The sequence below is a fragment of the Callithrix jacchus genome, chromosome 12 (genome assembly GCF_049354715.1).
Source record: "Callithrix jacchus isolate 240 chromosome 12, calJac240_pri, whole genome shotgun sequence".
NCBI classification, from domain to species: Eukaryota; Metazoa; Chordata; class Mammalia; order Primates; family Cebidae; genus Callithrix; species Callithrix jacchus.
Genome location: NC_133513.1, coordinates 118,083,986 through 118,099,547, shown reverse-complemented (window position 1 = coordinate 118,099,547; position 15,562 = coordinate 118,083,986). Strand labels below are relative to the sequence as shown.

At 51.8% G+C, this 15,562-nt stretch overlaps 2 protein-coding genes across 6 annotated transcripts in view; both read left to right on the top strand.

The window, feature by feature from the left end:
- Positions 1–15,562, top strand: part of EEF1AKMT2 (EEF1A lysine methyltransferase 2) — a 75,743-nt gene that overhangs the window by 36,572 nt on the left and 23,609 nt on the right. The gene's annotated exons all lie outside the window — the stretch shown is intronic.
- Positions 1,767–15,562, top strand: part of FAM53B (family with sequence similarity 53 member B) — a 118,781-nt gene continuing 104,985 nt past the window's right edge. Inside the window, exon 1 of one of the 2 annotated variants that reach the window (XM_054243436.2) lies at positions 1,767–2,128. The gene's annotated coding sequence lies outside the window, so the exon portion shown is untranslated. Of the gene's footprint in view, positions 2,129–9,517; positions 9,611–15,562 lie in introns of those variants that run through there. The other variant, XM_078346721.1, reaches the window with a different exon arrangement.

Sequence of the window (15,562 nt, the reverse complement as noted above, 5' to 3'; positions counted from 1 at the left end):
TTTGGAGATACAAATGTAGAAAATGAGAAGTAACTATTCATTGTTTTAGTAGCATAACTTCTTAAGCAAGTATATTAGTTCTAGACAGCCTCAAGAAAGCCTCAGAACCAGAAAAACAGGCTGCTTTAAGTTGCAGAGGAGGTGTTACTGAACTGGCCATGACCACCATCCTTGGAATGTGAAACGCAGATCATTCTGAAAGGAACAAGAATAATGGTTGTAATAATTGTTTCCAGGCTTGGGACCCTTGTATCTTGTTTTTTAAGTTGACCTGATGAACTAGTAATTGTAGGAATAAACTGAATGTTTGCCAGCAGGAGTCACTCTAGGCTTCCTAATAAAAAGTTAGTAAATTAAACTCTGTCCTTAAAGCTCTCAAAGGCTGAGGTGATTCTGTGACATCAGATGGCTTTAGGGAAACACTGAGTCTTTCCGTTAAGCATAGCAACGTTCTCAGATTATTCCTTGGGCTGCCTTCTGTTCATGATCGGTGCTTGGTTCTTGCTACTTTCAAGACTGGTCCTTAATGCATTTTTAAAAAGCAATGAATATGGATAAGGATATCAATATCTTAGTATTCTGCACTGTGTATATTAGTTCATTTTGGCTTTCTTAGGATGAACTGACTCTATCCCACATCATGTAACTTGAATAGACTCACATCCTTTCCACTGATTGCTGTCCATTCTAATCATGCAGCAGAACTCAGTGGAGTGAGCTGTAGTATGAAAGGAGATGTCAGTTTATGCTTTTCTGAAAAGAATGGGTCCAGTGTGATGATATTCTGAAATATTTCAACAATAGGCATGAACTATAATAGTTTCCCAAGTGCACAAAGCTCAAGAAGTTAATTGTTCATTTATGTTTGATACTGGGATTGAAACATTGGATTAAAACCAATTAAATGTTCCTAGAAGCAACAGAAAAAGTTTCCTGATTTATGAATAGAACCATTCAAATGGCGCAGACACAATCCATGTAAAGTAATGAGGTGTTTTGTTTTTTTGGCAAAGGAGAACACAAAACAGGCATAGTGAGTTTTTAAAAACCTTCTCTTTAAAAATCGCTTTTTGGATACAAGGTCAATAAAATAACATACACCAGTAGGAAGGAGTAATGGGAAATCTAGGGCTTCACTTCACAAGGAAAACAATCCCCTCCCCCAGGTGAGCAGCACAATGAAAATACTCTGCTTATTCTATCAGGGTTACATTCCTGAACTTAAGTCAACATCCTAAGTTACAGAACTAAACATGCTCTGCCTCTGCTTAGCAACCACAAATCCTTCCTTCGCCAGTTGCATGTATTTTGGATGTGGCTTCTGAAGTACACATTCCTTCATTTTGATCAGCGCCCCGAGTTAGGAAACTTGTGCTTTATTTTTCCAAACTGTGACAACACTTCAAGGTCCCCCCTCCGCGCCCCCCCCACACCCTCCAGCCCGCTGTCGGGCAAGCCATTGAAATGATCGTTTCTTTTAAAACCTCGGCACCTAACAACCCGGAAGCTTGGACGCCTGAAGCCTAGGCGGCCTAGCGTTTTCATCCCGGCTCGTGCGGGGGCCGGGGAGAGAAGCCCGTAGGGCCCCTGGCGCGGGGCCCGGGCAGCCGCTGTGGCGCGGCCCAGGCCCGGGGCCACTTCCCGCGTCCCGGGGTTTCGCAGGCGGGAGCGCGGCGAGTGGCGCGCGGCTGAGTCCGCAGGACGCCCTCTAGCCCCGCCGGCGGCGCGCCGCGAACCCTCCACTCCCCGCCCACTGGCGGCTGCGCGCACTGCACACTCGCCCGCCGCCGCACGCCGCCTGGCTCCTGCACGCCGCCGCTGCGCCGAGCACCCGGGCCCGCGACGCCGCCCGCTGAGCGCCGGGCCGAGTTCACGCAGCCGCGGTCGGGCGGCCCCGCGGCGGCGGCGGGCGCGGATGGCCTGGCCGGGGCAGGTTAAAAGGACGAGTTGCAAACACTTCAGGAAGTGACAAGTCGATTTCCTCCACCCCGGGAGCCGCTCGTACAAAGCGCTCGGCGCCGGCAAGCGAGTGTGCGCGCGGCGGACGCGCGGCGGGCAGCCCGGACGACTTGGCGAGCGCTGGCGGTGACTGCGCGGGGTCCGCGTCCGGAGCGACCCGCCGCGCACAGTAAGCGACCCGGGGCCGGGCGGCGGCGGCGGCCGGGGGGCTGGCTCCGGGCGAGGTCCGGGCCGTGTGCGTCCCTGCCGCCGGCTGGAGGGAGCTCGGCATGCGTGCGCTATGGGCTTGCCTTTTTTTTTTTTTCTTTTTTCCTAATGTTGCTGGTTTTCTTTTTTTCTGCCTTGTTTCGCGTTTGGGTTGGGTCGGGCGGTTTCTCTGGGCGCTCAGTCTCACCCCTGATTGCAGGCGTGGGACTTGTCAGAGCACAGGCATGGGGACGAACCAGCCTGGCTGCGGCGGAAAAGTCTAAGCTCCCCAGGCCAGGGCAGGCGGGCGCTGGGACGGCTGCGCCGGGGGGTGTCCTCTCCGCGTCTCGGCTTGAGCCCGGACTCGCCACTGCGGCGGAGGCGCAGAGCCTCGGGAGCCGGGCGGCCCTATTTCGCCCCGAAGTTCCCGCATCGTTTGCAGGCAACTCTTTTGTTCGCGGAAGTTTGCACCCGCCACCCCCGGGATGCGGGCGCGAGGCGGCGGGCTCCGCTGCTGCTGGACTGTCCCGGGCGGTCAGGATGGGGGTGAGGGGGGCGTTCTGTCCCGGGCGGGGGAAGCCCGCGGGGTGGCCACGGTTGGGGCTTGCGGAGTGGGGGCGTCCGCGCCGGCGTGGCTTTTGCACATGGCGAGAAGGGCCGTCCGGCACAGGCACACTGGTCGAGTCACATTTTTGCCAGTCCTAGATTTTGCAAGCCCGTGGGAGTCAGGTTCCCAGCTCAGGGTTTCCCTTGGTGGGGCAGAGACGAAAGAAGCAAGGACACCCAGAATCCGGGGAGGGTTTGCGGTTGGTGTTGTCCCAAGTGTGTTCTCGCCCCCGCCCCGTACCCCCCACGTCCCAGCCCCCAGCTCTCCACCCCGGTCTTCGGACTTGGGGAACAATGCTCGTGGTCCGGGCCGGGGTGCCGCAGCAGCGACGAATCGCGCGGACTGGTTTGTCCGGGTCTCTCGCGTTCGGACACCCCCTGAAGCCGAGCTCCTTCCTTCTGACCGCCCGGGCTCATTAACACGTACTGTACTTAGGACGCTGGTGAACAAAGAAAAGCTCTTTGCAGCGTTTGATGAATGGGATTCTGCCTCCTATAGGCCACACTCCGAGTCTTCCATACGGTACAATCTCCGGACTCGGTGGTGTTAGGGAAGTGGCCCCCGGAGTGGGTTGCATTCCGAGTCCGGGATCGTGGGGTGGGCATTTGTGCCGCCGCCTTCGCCGCCGTGCTCGCCTCGTAGGAGCGGGTGCAGATGGAGCCAGGCTGACGGTTGTTCAACAGGAACAAATGTTTGTTGAATTGTTGGATGGTAGAGAAAAGGGACTGTTTCCTATTGACTGCTGCAGGAGTTGGAATGGCATTGTTTATTGGCCTGGGAAGCCAGGCAAGCGTCTTGTGCTGCTTACAACATATTAGCAGACTTCCAAATGACATGCTAGCATATGTGTTCCCAGCAGTCCCCACCGGCTGGCAGGGAGATTCCTCCTTGCTCCAGATCCTGGACTAGTTTAAAAGATGCCACCTGGTTTGAGGACTTGGGAAGGAATGGCGTTAGCCAACCAGGTGAAGCTCAGTGTTTCTTATTAGGCCAGGTTTTGGTTTCATTTTAATGTTATCTGCTTAAGAGTAACTAGTGTCAGTTACAGTTTTGATCCTGAATCGCAGGTCTACAGGGTTTTTTTTTCCCTCTTTGGCTGTGGACTACATGAACAGCTACTTGTCCCAACTGATAGTCCCATTCAGTGGGAGAAGGTTTGGATCAGGATTGGTAGCCCTGGACTCTGTGTCTGCACTTGGCTGTCACCCATCATGCCACCTGGGAATGTGCCGATCCAGCTTCCAGGCGCTTTTTCAGGTTAGAATCTAGCTAAGGAGAGGCTTAGGGAAGGCCTGTATTTTTTCCTTCCAAACGTGCCTTCAGAGAACGAGGTGATATGAAATAAAAAATATTTTGCCCAACAACTTCCTATTTTTTTTGAGAAGGTGAGATTCATGTGCAGCCATTTTACTATCAAAGACAAGTTTTTAAATAGAAACTAGCAGCCTCACTGCTGCAGAAGTGGACTTGAATGTTCCAGTCTTCTCAGAACAAAGTAGAGCATCACTGTTTTGGTTCATAATGTTTTAAAGCAGTTTCTCCCTTCCCTTTTCAACTTAGGGTATGTTGCATATAGCATTTTGGAAGTCTCATAAAGGTTTTTTTGGAATGAGCTTTATGCTACCTTATTGTCACCATGGTGGTTAGGCTTCATTGACATTTTATGGGAAGTGCTGGTATTATTTCCTGGGCTCTTTCTGTTTCCATCTTTTAGTCTTTCCCTTCCCCCTTTTTGATTCCCTCACCGTTCCCTAGCCTCCCCATCCCCCCCTTCTATTGAAGCCTAGTGGGCTTGGGTTCCTTTAAGTGGGTCCAGTGAGCAGGCGCCTGACCCATGATTGAAGCTCAGGAAGGGCCAGCCTGCTCTCCTCCCCTTCTGGAGGCCAGAGAGGAGAGAGCTGTGTTTGAATATTAGGAGCTGGCAGCAGGGGACGCTGCGGAGCTCTTTTAAAAAGCACACCCTTCTCACCCACCACTCAATGCCCGGAGCCCTGAGGACTGAGCTCTAGGCCCACCTTCGGATTGATGATGTTCTATCTGGGCAACGTCACTTTCTGCAGTTAGATTGCGCACTGTATGGAAAACTTTTTGTTCTTGACCTTAAAAGACTGAAATAAGCAAAAACTCAGATCAACACAGCCCCCGTCATTACCACCACCATGCACACCTCTCGGATGTGTAATAAAAGAAACCTGCAGGCATAATTTGTTATGTAATATGCTGATAATACACGTTTTGGTTTTCAATGGAAACCAGATGTGGAGGGACTCTCTTTAATTGATCCAGCAAGGGGGAGACTAATAGATGAACTAGTCCTTGCAAACCCCAGTGGTGGTTTGTTTTGTTTAACTTTAGGGGAGAATCCCAAGCTCAGGGCTTTGGAGAGGTTTTCACCCTCAGCTTCTGCTTTGCTGCAGCTGTCCTTTTCGTCAGACTCTTCCTCTCTTGAAAGAACAGGTTTGTTGCCAACTCGAAGCACATGGCCGGGGCTGGTGGGGCTCCTCGAAGCTTAGCTCTGCTGGACTCTCCTCCTCCCTACCCCGTCCGGCTGCTGCCCTCTTCTCCACTCTACCACACAGGATCTGGCGGGGGGACTTGGGTGCTGGGAGGAGTGTTGATTATTTTCCCTCGACTCCTTTCTGAAATGGTCCGTCCCATCATACAGGGAGAGTTTCTCTTTAAACTTGTCCAGTGAATACGCTTTCCAAAGTTATTGACTCTCCTCCTCTGATTAATTTGTTTCCCGCCTAACTTTGAGGGTTCTTTTTGGATGGCTGAGTCACCTTTATTGTGGCCCAAGGTTGGGACGGCACTGTAATAGCTGACCCCATTAACAGCAGTTTCATTGCCTGCCGGGAGGTGAACTTTGGAAACAAACCCAGAGGCTTAGATATGCTGATGTGCCCTGAGACTTGCTTAGAAAATTTTTGTTGTAGCGAAGTTTACATTAACATGATTAATGACTGCGCCACCGAAAAGTCCATATTCAAAAGCAATTTACCGTTCCCTAGGGTGATTCTTACAGTGAAGTATTTTTCTTTGCCAAACAACTTTGTTTTAAGGTAACTTCTTTGATGCTTAATCCAAACCTCCTGTGCACAGCGTTTGGGGGCAAGATTTGGGGTTCATATATTTTCAGGTCGTGGTTTTGGTGGTGGCTGTCTTAACCTTACCGAACTTGGGTTGAGGGGAACTCGGATTCTTATCTAGGACAGTTCTCTAAGATCCTGAGCGGTGGAGTGCTGTGCTGGCTAGGACGGGAGGAAATCTTTCAGAGGAAACTTGGCTTCTGGGTGTCTCGGAGTGATGCAAGGAGGCTGGAGCTGATGACAAGATTTTCTTTTCTTTTCCCTCACAGTGATTGGAGATACTTGAGCTTTTCTGAAAAATAGAGACATCTTTGGGTTTTTCTTTTTTTGTTAAATGTGGGTTGATTGAGAGGGGAAATGCTGATGGGTGGATCTGAAAGCAGCCTTAGGAACCCGAGAAAATAAAAACACATTTGAAGGACTCTGGAAGATTTTGCATTTCAAAGGGTCTACCTTGTAGAATTTCACATCACGTCAGGGGTTACAGAGAAGCGTGACAGGCACCCCCGCTTCTTTAATGCTTCTCCCTCTCTCCTGCTGTGGGGGCTGCACGGGGAAGCTGCCTTTTGCGTGGGGGGATGGGGGACAGTTTGGCCAGACTACGCTGGAATAGCATGGAAGCCACATTGCCCCTTGGACATCTGTGATCCCAGGAAGGACTTTTTCCACAGTGCCACTCTCAGGAGGGTGAAAGCAAATCGTGTTGGTGAACAGCCCATTTGACCCCAGAGTGCAGTGGCAGGCTAACTCCTGACTTCTCCACTGACTCACTCTGTTCTCTCAGTAGACAAAGAAACAGATTCTTCCCCTGTGCTGCTATAATGTGATTCCCAAGGATTTAGCTGAAATGGGTGCAGATTGTTCAGAGAATAATAGCAGCACCCACGGGTTGTTGAAGGCCCATCCTGGGCCCGGGGCTTTGCATACACTCTCTAATTCTCAAAGCAAATCTGCAGTTATAGCTGAGGCTCAGAGAGGCCAGGGAACTATCCCAAGGCCACATAGCTGGAAGGCCGAAATCCAGGCTGGAGCTCTAGCCCTTCAGAGCCTGCTTGCTTTCCCTACACCGGGTTGTGTTCACAAGATAGAGGCACTGGGTTCTGTTTTATCTCAAAGCATAAATTTTGTTTAGTCTTGTTAACAACACAGGAAAACCTAGAACTTTTAACTGCTTTTCCCCTCCACTCTCCTTTCCTATGGCTGCTTTTTTTTTTTTGGAGTGATTGAAATCTGTATGTACTATAGGACCAAAGGCAGTGCCATGGTCTGGGAGGCTGAGATATTTTGCCTCAACCTCAGAAAAGGCAGATTCACAAGAAAATATTTCCATTGACCTTCTGGGGGAAACAGGAAGTAAATCACATTTATTCAGATTCCATTTTCCATTCAAAGAGATTCTTGAAAGCATTTCCAACTGTTTTTTTTTGTATTTGTAATTCAGATGTCTCAAAGTAAATTATGATGTGGTGGTTGCCACTCCAGGTTTGTACAATATCACATTTTGTTTACATGCCTGGAGTAATCAAGTAACTGAACACAATTGTATATCCTCCAGCGTGACTGGACTTGGTCCGCCCCAGCCAGGGCTGGGCAGCAGCCCTGCATTCTGATTCAGACATATGGCTCTTTGCAGGTTGGTTCTGGGGTGTGAGTGTATGTGTGTTTTGAAGGAAGAATAAGGAGACTCATCTCTAGCAAGGCCTGCCTGGCTGGGCATGCTGTCCTTTCTGCCCCTGAAGAGTTTGCAGGAGAGTTCTGGGGCCCCTGTGCTCTGAACTTCTAGAAGCTAGAGTAGTGGTTCTGAACCTTGGCTACACATTAGAGTCACCTGGGAAGGTTAAAAAAAAAACTCAGATGCTGAGGCTGCATTTGGGACCAATTACATCACAGTCTTGGAGAGAGGGGGCAGCACCCCAGCACTGGTATCTTTAAAGTTCCTGAGTTAATTCTCTTGTGCATCCAAGACTGAGGAGTGAGGCGGTAATAGACCCCACGCATACCTAGGGGTCATCCCTTAGTCCCCCTATTCCTTAGCAGGAGACTGGGGGCTTCCCTATTCAAGAGTGGAGCAAACCTATGGGGATTTTCTGCCGCTGCTGCTAGGTCTTGGTGAAGTGGTGTCTGAAAGGCCCGTGCCTAGGGGAAGTGTCTGCTTGGCGTCATCCAGGTCATTCTGTTTCTGCTGGGCCAGCATTCAGCACAGTCCCTCTGAACCACCTTCTTTCCAGATTGAAGGGGGTGGATTTTACTCAGGCTGTGGTTTCAGGGCGGTTCTCCTACAGCCCCTGCCTCCCTGCTGCCCTAGTGGTCTTGTTCCTTCTGGGGGTTTGGCACATCGTGCTCCCCCGGGGCTCAGGGGAGAAAAGATGTAGTTTGGTTCTCAGGCATATCCTGGCAACTCTCTGTGAGCGGTGAGTCTTTTTCACCCAGGTTGGCCGTGAATGTCACTCTCTCAGGCACCTGGTTGTCCCTGACAGCTCAGAGCCTGTCTTTCTGTGAGCATACTCAGGATTACATTTCATAGACTTGTGTTTAGACTGGCTGGGGGCCTTGGAGAGTGAGAGCTTCTTGGGGCTGCTGATGTCAGCTTCTGGAAGAGAGGTCCAGACCTTAAGAGGTGAGGCGAATCTCCCAGGGTCACGTAGCCAGTTCTCAAAGGTGTAGCCTCTGTCTCCTGAGTCCCTGCCCTCCTGTTGTGTTCTCATGACGTGGGACCTCATGCCTGCTTGCAGGATAGCATGCTTCAGCGTAGACCAGCAGGTGAACTTGATTATTGCTCAGAGTTCGTTAGCCAAGTGGAAACATGCTATCCGTCCCCGCCCCTGCCAAGTCCCAGTGGAAGGTGCTGAAACCTTGTGAAGGTGAGCTTGATGAAGAAGCTTTTGGCTTCTTTGCCAAAAGTGCCTCAGTCTGCCCGTCTGTGTCGTGGTGGTGGAGAGTAGTGAATACGGGCTCTTTCTCCCCTGTCGGGAGTTGGGTTTGGGCCGAGTGAGGGGAGAAGAGGAGAATTGTTATTTTCCTCAGGGCTGCAAAGTCCACATTATTCAGCAGACACTGATTGGACATCTGCTAGGTGTCCAGTATGGAGCCAGGCACTTTACTTCTTTAGTTCATGTGATCCTCAGCACAGCCTGTGGCTAAGGGACGAGCCCTGTTTCGTTGCTGAAGACACTGTGGCCTGGAGGAATCGCTCACCCCAGGTGAGGAGGGGCACTTGGGGTTTGAACTTGGCCCAGCTGCCCTCAGCCCTGTATTATTTCTGCCACGCCGTGCTGCTTTTCCATCCGGTGCTCACCGGGGAGGAGAGTACCTGCTGTAAGACATGTGCTTTGCCCAGTGGGCACTCCGTGGCGACTCCTGCCTGGGTGCCTTGCTGTAGCTGCTAGGAGGGGGCGTGGGTGGGCCCTCGAGCTCCTGGAGAGCTGGGCCTGTGCAGGTCCTGTCTGAGGCCATTGTGTGTCCTGGCAGCTGGACTGTGCCTTGTGCAGGAAGGTGGCTTTTGCAGGTTCTACTGCTGCTGCCTGTCCCCACCCTGCAGAGGCCACCCTCCCTCCCAGGCTGCCCTCTGGCTGAAGCCTGAAGCACCCTGACAGACAAAGCCCAGCTGGGAGAGGCCTGCGGCCCTGACTGGAATTCCCCTTGCTCTGGCATTGGCCTTGGCTGTGGGCCTGGGAGTAGAGGGAGGTTCTCGCAGGCTGGGAGCAGCTTCTCTGCATGTGTGGAGGTGGAAAGCTGATGTCCTCTGCAGCTGGCCGTCTCCATGATCTGGGTGAGCAGAGGGAGCCTGGCTCCTGGGCTGGGGGAAAAGACGTGTCTGTGGTTTTGGGTCTCCAGATAGAGTGCAGAATGCAGGGAAGGCCCTCTGTGGCATGATCCTGGGGACCGGGCCGTAGGAACCATTCTCCCATGGAATCCTTTTGGCAGTCAAACGATTGAATTTTCTGGCTGGAAGGTAGTGGGCACAGACTGCATGCTTGCAGGACCGAATTTGCCCTGTAAACCTCTCTGGGCCTCTCATTTCTCACCTTGCTGGTCCTGCCTCCCAGTGTTTTTAGGAAGATCAGTTTAGAGCTTGTTTGAGAAGCCCGTTGCAATGGGCGTAGTGCCTTGCAGAGTGATGCCAGGTAGGGAATAAGTGTGACTGGGCAGCCAGGGGTTCTGCTGCAAAGCCCTTGGTCAGCTGCATGCCAGCAAGGTGAGTCTTGTGGTTGCAGGAAGAATGGGGACTGTTTTGGCGTTACAGAGGAACTTTGGGCAGAGTCTAAGTGAAACCCAGTTCTGTATCATTGAGGGCAAAAGTAGCATTCAGCTTTGGAATCAGAAGCCTGGGTTCAAATCCCAGGTCTGCCCTTTGTCAGCCATGCCATGAGCCTTTGAGCAGGCGACTGTGTCTCTGGCCTCTATTCCCTCATCTGGAGTGTGGCAGTGTTAACAGCACCCCAGCCCCTAGGTTCGGGGCCCTGAGTGAAACCACACATTGGGACACTTAGAGCCCACCAAACATTAGTGAATATCTCACGCAGCCTGTGGCAAGCACATGCTGTCGGGAGGACTGAAGGGAGGCCAGAAGGACAGGAGGCAGGCCATGACAAGATACAGGACAGAGCAGAGGGGCTTCAGCTGGAGCTGGGCTTGGCTGGACAGGTCAGGCTGGGGAAGATTGAGCCTTTTCTCCTCCAGCATCCTCTTCGGATAGTGTAGGGTTTTCTGGGAGGAGAAGTTGGAAGTATGCATTATAGAAATCTGTCCACAAGAGTTGAGACTAGTAAATCTTTTAAGCTTTCTCTTTAGGAAACTACATCTTTGTTTACCAAAAGTGGTTTAATTTTGGTCCTAAGCATAGAAAATTAAATGCACATATGGTTCATGATGTAACCTCACCATCTCGGATGTGCTGGGACTGATACTTCCGTGAATGAATTCTTTGGAAACCAAGGAATTAATGGCTGCACACCGATCTAGACTATGAGTGAGGGGCCCACTTACGACCTTTTGGATTCTCTAGGTGCTTGGCATCTTTGTTTCTTGCTCTTTCTCTCACGTTGGGGTAGCTGCCTTGGACACCTGGAGTCAGCGTCTTCTGGGTGCGGGTTCTGTGGCTGTAGCTAGAGTGTCCACCCCCAGCTAGGCCTAGGATATGATTCTGGCTGCTTCTAGACCCCTCTACTGCCTACTGCCCGAACCTGACCCCAGTGTCTGCAGGAGCAAGAGCTCATCTAAGTTCATTGAAGCTTTGAAAGGAGCCCTTGGCTTGGAGGTCAGAGGGCAGGATTCAGCCTGCCTCCTGGGCTTCTGTTGGTACAGGCCTCTGACTCCAGACGTGTCTGTTCCCAGGGTCTGGTAAGCATTGCTCCTTATGAGTCTGGGGCTGGCATCCTGTGGGGTGAGCATGATGGGCAGTCTTGACTGATGAGATTTCTGGCTGCACTTTGGGCAGCTTTGAGGAAGACCCCTTTGTATGGGGTGTGAAGACTCATGCTCTTTATTAGGTTGTGGAAGGGGGCCCTGATTCCAGGCTGTGACAGCCTCTCCCTCTGGGGCTGGCCCTAGAGCATCCTCTCCAGAGGACCCCCAGGGTGGCTGGGCATGGGTGGCCTTGAAGCAGACTCTGTTAGGACCATGACATCCTGAAGCTTTGTGAGCGTGGGCTCTGTAAGGGAGGTCTCTGAGGTGTCTCAGCTGCCTCTGGTCTCATGGATGTGGCATAACTCACCTGCCAGATGGAATGTGTCATCCTCGCCCACTATGTCCTTCTTGGGTGTGTCACCATTCCTGTGGTGAGCACAGAACATATCTGCCAGGGCAGTGGCCCCCAGGCTCAGTGCAGTTCAGTCAGTGTGGAGTGACAGCCTCTGTGTGTGTCAGACACTTCATCAGGCCCTGAGGAATTCAGAGATGCATCTACTGAACCCCCTGTTTTTAAGGAGCTCATAGCTCGTGTTATGGACAGCCTGACTGCAGGTGATTATTGAGTTTCTACTATGTGCCAGACGGACGCAGCATAATAAATCAATGAACATATGTTTACACAAGGTACTGGTGAGTCCCATTGTCCTCTAGAAGTCATAGGAAGGTCTCTTAAACTGAGCTGAAGGGAGGAGGGCAGGGAAGGCTTCCTGGAGGGGGTGACAGCTGACCTGAGTCTTGAGGAATGAGCAGGAGGTTAGACAGATGAAGAATGGGGAGGAGGAGCTATTCCAGACCAGGAAAGCAGGGGTGCTCAGGCACAGCAGCATGAGACTATCAGAGAATCTGGGGGACCTGGAGCCTGGGTGAGAAGAGTATAGATTTCAGCGGTGAGTGGGGCTGATCTATGTCAGGATGGCAGTAAAGTGTAAGGCGAAGAGCTGGGAGCTGGGGGAGAATGTGCTTTGCAGTTTTGAAGGCCCGGTGATTGGGGAGTGACGGTGCTGATGGAGTTTGGAGCAGACAACTTGGAGGCCACTGTGACCTAGGAGAGAGACAGTGCACAGGGGTGGGGGAGGGTGGAACGTAAGTGGCCCTTGGGCAGTCACTAGCTGAATGCTGCTGAGTGCGCAGGATGCAGGTGGGGGTCGGTCTTCTCCAGCAGTCCTAGAAGGGTTAGGGGCGGCACTGCCCAGGGCCCAGCCTTTGACCTTGGAGTGACCTTCCTGGAGGAGCATGAGACTAGCCTCTGAGAGAAGTTTCATGGAGTGCCGCCTTGGCCAGAGTGATGTGATCTTTGTTTATTTTTAGTCAAAACTCTTGCATTTAGCGGGGGCAGTTGGGATTCCCAAGAGCCTCCAGAACCTCTTGCCAGTGCTGCGGTGGAACTCAGGAAGTCAAAGTGAACCAAACGCTCTGGCATTGTGTGAGTTGAAACAGTCCGATCCAGTGTCAGACTACCTTTGTTTTTTCTTTAAAGGGAAAAGCAGGCACCTAACCATGCTGCTGTGATAGAGAAGGAGCTTCGGTGCCCCTTGGCTCTGCCAGAGGGGAGGGGGAGGCAGCTGACACAGACACTCGAGAATGGTGGGCCCGAGTCACCTGACTCCTGGCGGCCAGTACGCCTGAGGCCTCCGCCGCCCTCAGATGCCAGCCCAGATTCCAGGCCCCATTGGCTGTGTGGCATGTGACCTGGGCCCAGAAGAGGAGAATTAAGGAAAGTGCTGGAGCTGTGCAGGGGCAGAACTGCTGTTAGCTGCCCTTCTCGGCTTTGGAGGATGTCTTTTCTAAGCCTAGAAGGGTTTTGCTCATCTGCATTTACTCCTGAGGGGAGAAGAAAGTAAGTAAGTTAGCTGCAAATGGTTTTTTTTTTTTTTGAGACGGAGTCTCGCTCTGTCGACAGGCTGGACTGCAGTGGTGCAGTCTCGGCTCACTGCAATCTCCACCTCCCATGTTCAAGCGATTCTTCTGCCTCAGCCTCCTGAGAAGCTGGGATTACAGGTGCCCACCACCATGCCCAGCTAATTTTTGTATTTTTAGTAGAGACGAGATTTCACCATATTGGCCAGGATGGTCTAGATCTCCTGACTTCGTGATTCGCCCACCTCGGCCTCCCAAAGTGCTGGGATTATAGGCATGAGCCACGGCGGGCGCCTGGCCCAATGGTTTTGATTTTAACAGTAAACCTCACTGTTCATCTCATTCCTGGGGAGGTTAGCACATGCCTTCACCTGTTAGAAAAGAAACTTAAAGAGAGATCTGGCCTGGCTGCATCCACATAGGCCAAAAGTTGAGCAGCAAACTGGAGTGGAAGAGCGATAGGCAGAAGCAGGAGCAGAGGGGGGAGCAGACACCTGGGCTCAGCAGAGTGCCTGATAGTCCACAGGGAAGTGAGTTCTGACTTGCTGTAGGGAGAAACACATTTTTTTTTTTAAGATGGAGTCTCACTCTGTCACCCAGGCTGGAGTGCAGTGGCACGATCTTGGTTCACTGCAACCTCTGCCTCCCAGGTTCAAGTGATACTCCTGCCTCAGCCTCCTGAATAGCTGGGACTGCAGGCCCATGCCACCATGCCTGGTTAACTTTTGTATTTTTAGTTTTGCCATGTTGGCCAGGCTAGTCTTGAACTCCTGACCTCAGGTGATCCGCCTGCCTTGCCCTCCCAAAATGCTGGGATTACAGGCGTGAGCCACTGTGCCCAGCCAAAAAATAATTTTTAAAAGCATATATGAGGTTCAGATGAATCCTTCTGTGTTACACATGACTTAAGGAAGTCATTGTTTTGAGACGTGGTGTGGTGGCATGCTCCTCTATGTAGGAGCATGGCCAGCGTGGCGTCCGTCTGCTCACCCGAGTTGCTCCCTGGTTCCTCCAGCTCCCTGCTTGGCCAAGCCCTTCCCCGGCACTTATAAGATGATGACTCGGCACGGCTGACTCTGCCCTGTTTCTGGTGGATCAGTGGAACCTGGGGTACCAGGTACAGTCCCTTATGGGAGGCAGTTGTTGGCCTGGCCAGGCTTTGGGTGCTGTTGGAGACAGGGCTGAATTTTCAGCCCTGAGTGTAGGCACAGGTGAGAGCTGGAGCCCAGGCACTTGTTCCCTGTGTGGCTGGCTGCCCATCTCTGATTTAGCTTTGGCTCGGTTTTTGTCCTATCTCCTGGTTGCTACTGGGGCCAGCGTGGTGGTCACAGCCACTGGTGTCTTAGGGCCCTGGAGAAGACAGCATTCCCAGGTGCCCTCTATTCTGCTCAGGGCTAATCCTGGCCGACATGGAGGAGGATATAGGGAGGAGGAGACTTGGGAGGGAGCCGAGTCTTCATGCCAAATTCAGGAAGAAACAAGCCACCGTTCAGTTCACAATTGAGCTGCGTCAGCCCATGTGAAGGCCCCTGCACCTCTGGAAGGAACTACAGAGAGCCTTTCTCTGGCCCCCATCTCCAAGGTGGGGGAAGCGTTTTACAGTTTTGGAGGTGATGTGGGGAAGGGCCATAGCCAGAACTTCACTTGGAGTCATGCCACACCTCATTGGGACCCTGCACGCTACAGTGTGGCTGTCTTGTGAGAGGTCTTACAATGTTACTGGTGGTGACATGGGCTCCAGAACAGTGTCTAGAACAGGAAGTAGTAGAGTTCAATGTCTTAGATTCTTTAAAAAAAATGGTTGATTTTGGCCGGGGGCGGTGACTCACACCTGTAATCCTAGCACTTTGGGAGGCTGAGGTGGGTGGATCACGAGGTCAGGAGATCGAGACCATCCTGGCTAACATGGTGTAACCCTGTCTCTACTAAAAATGTAAAAATTTAGCCGGGTGTGATGGCACTGTAGTCCCAGCTATTCAGGAGGCTGAGGCAGGAGAATCACTTGAACCTGGGAGGCGGAGGTTGCAGTGAGCTGAGACTGTGCTGCTGCAGTCCAGCCTGACGACAGAGTGAGACTCTTGTCTCAGGGAAAAAAAAAAAAACAAAAAAGGTTGATTTTGTGTTTCTTAATGATTTCCTTTATAAATGGAGCCTCTCATAGTACAAGGTGGTACAAATGAGCCCAGATGGTTGGGCAGAATGTGGGGTAGGGCTGATGTCAGTTAGAAAGGCCTGAGAGAAGAGAGAGTAGGGCACAGAAAACAGAATAAAGGAGCCTTGGGTTTCAGTCCTGCCGCTTGATTGCTTTTGACTTTGCTTCAGCCACTTCCCTTCTCTAAGGTGTGATTTTCTCATCTGTGGACTGGGAATAATAATGCCTACTTAACAGAATAATAATAAGGAAGAATAAATAGGATATTGTGAGTCTAAGCACGCAGTACTTTCCGTTTTCATT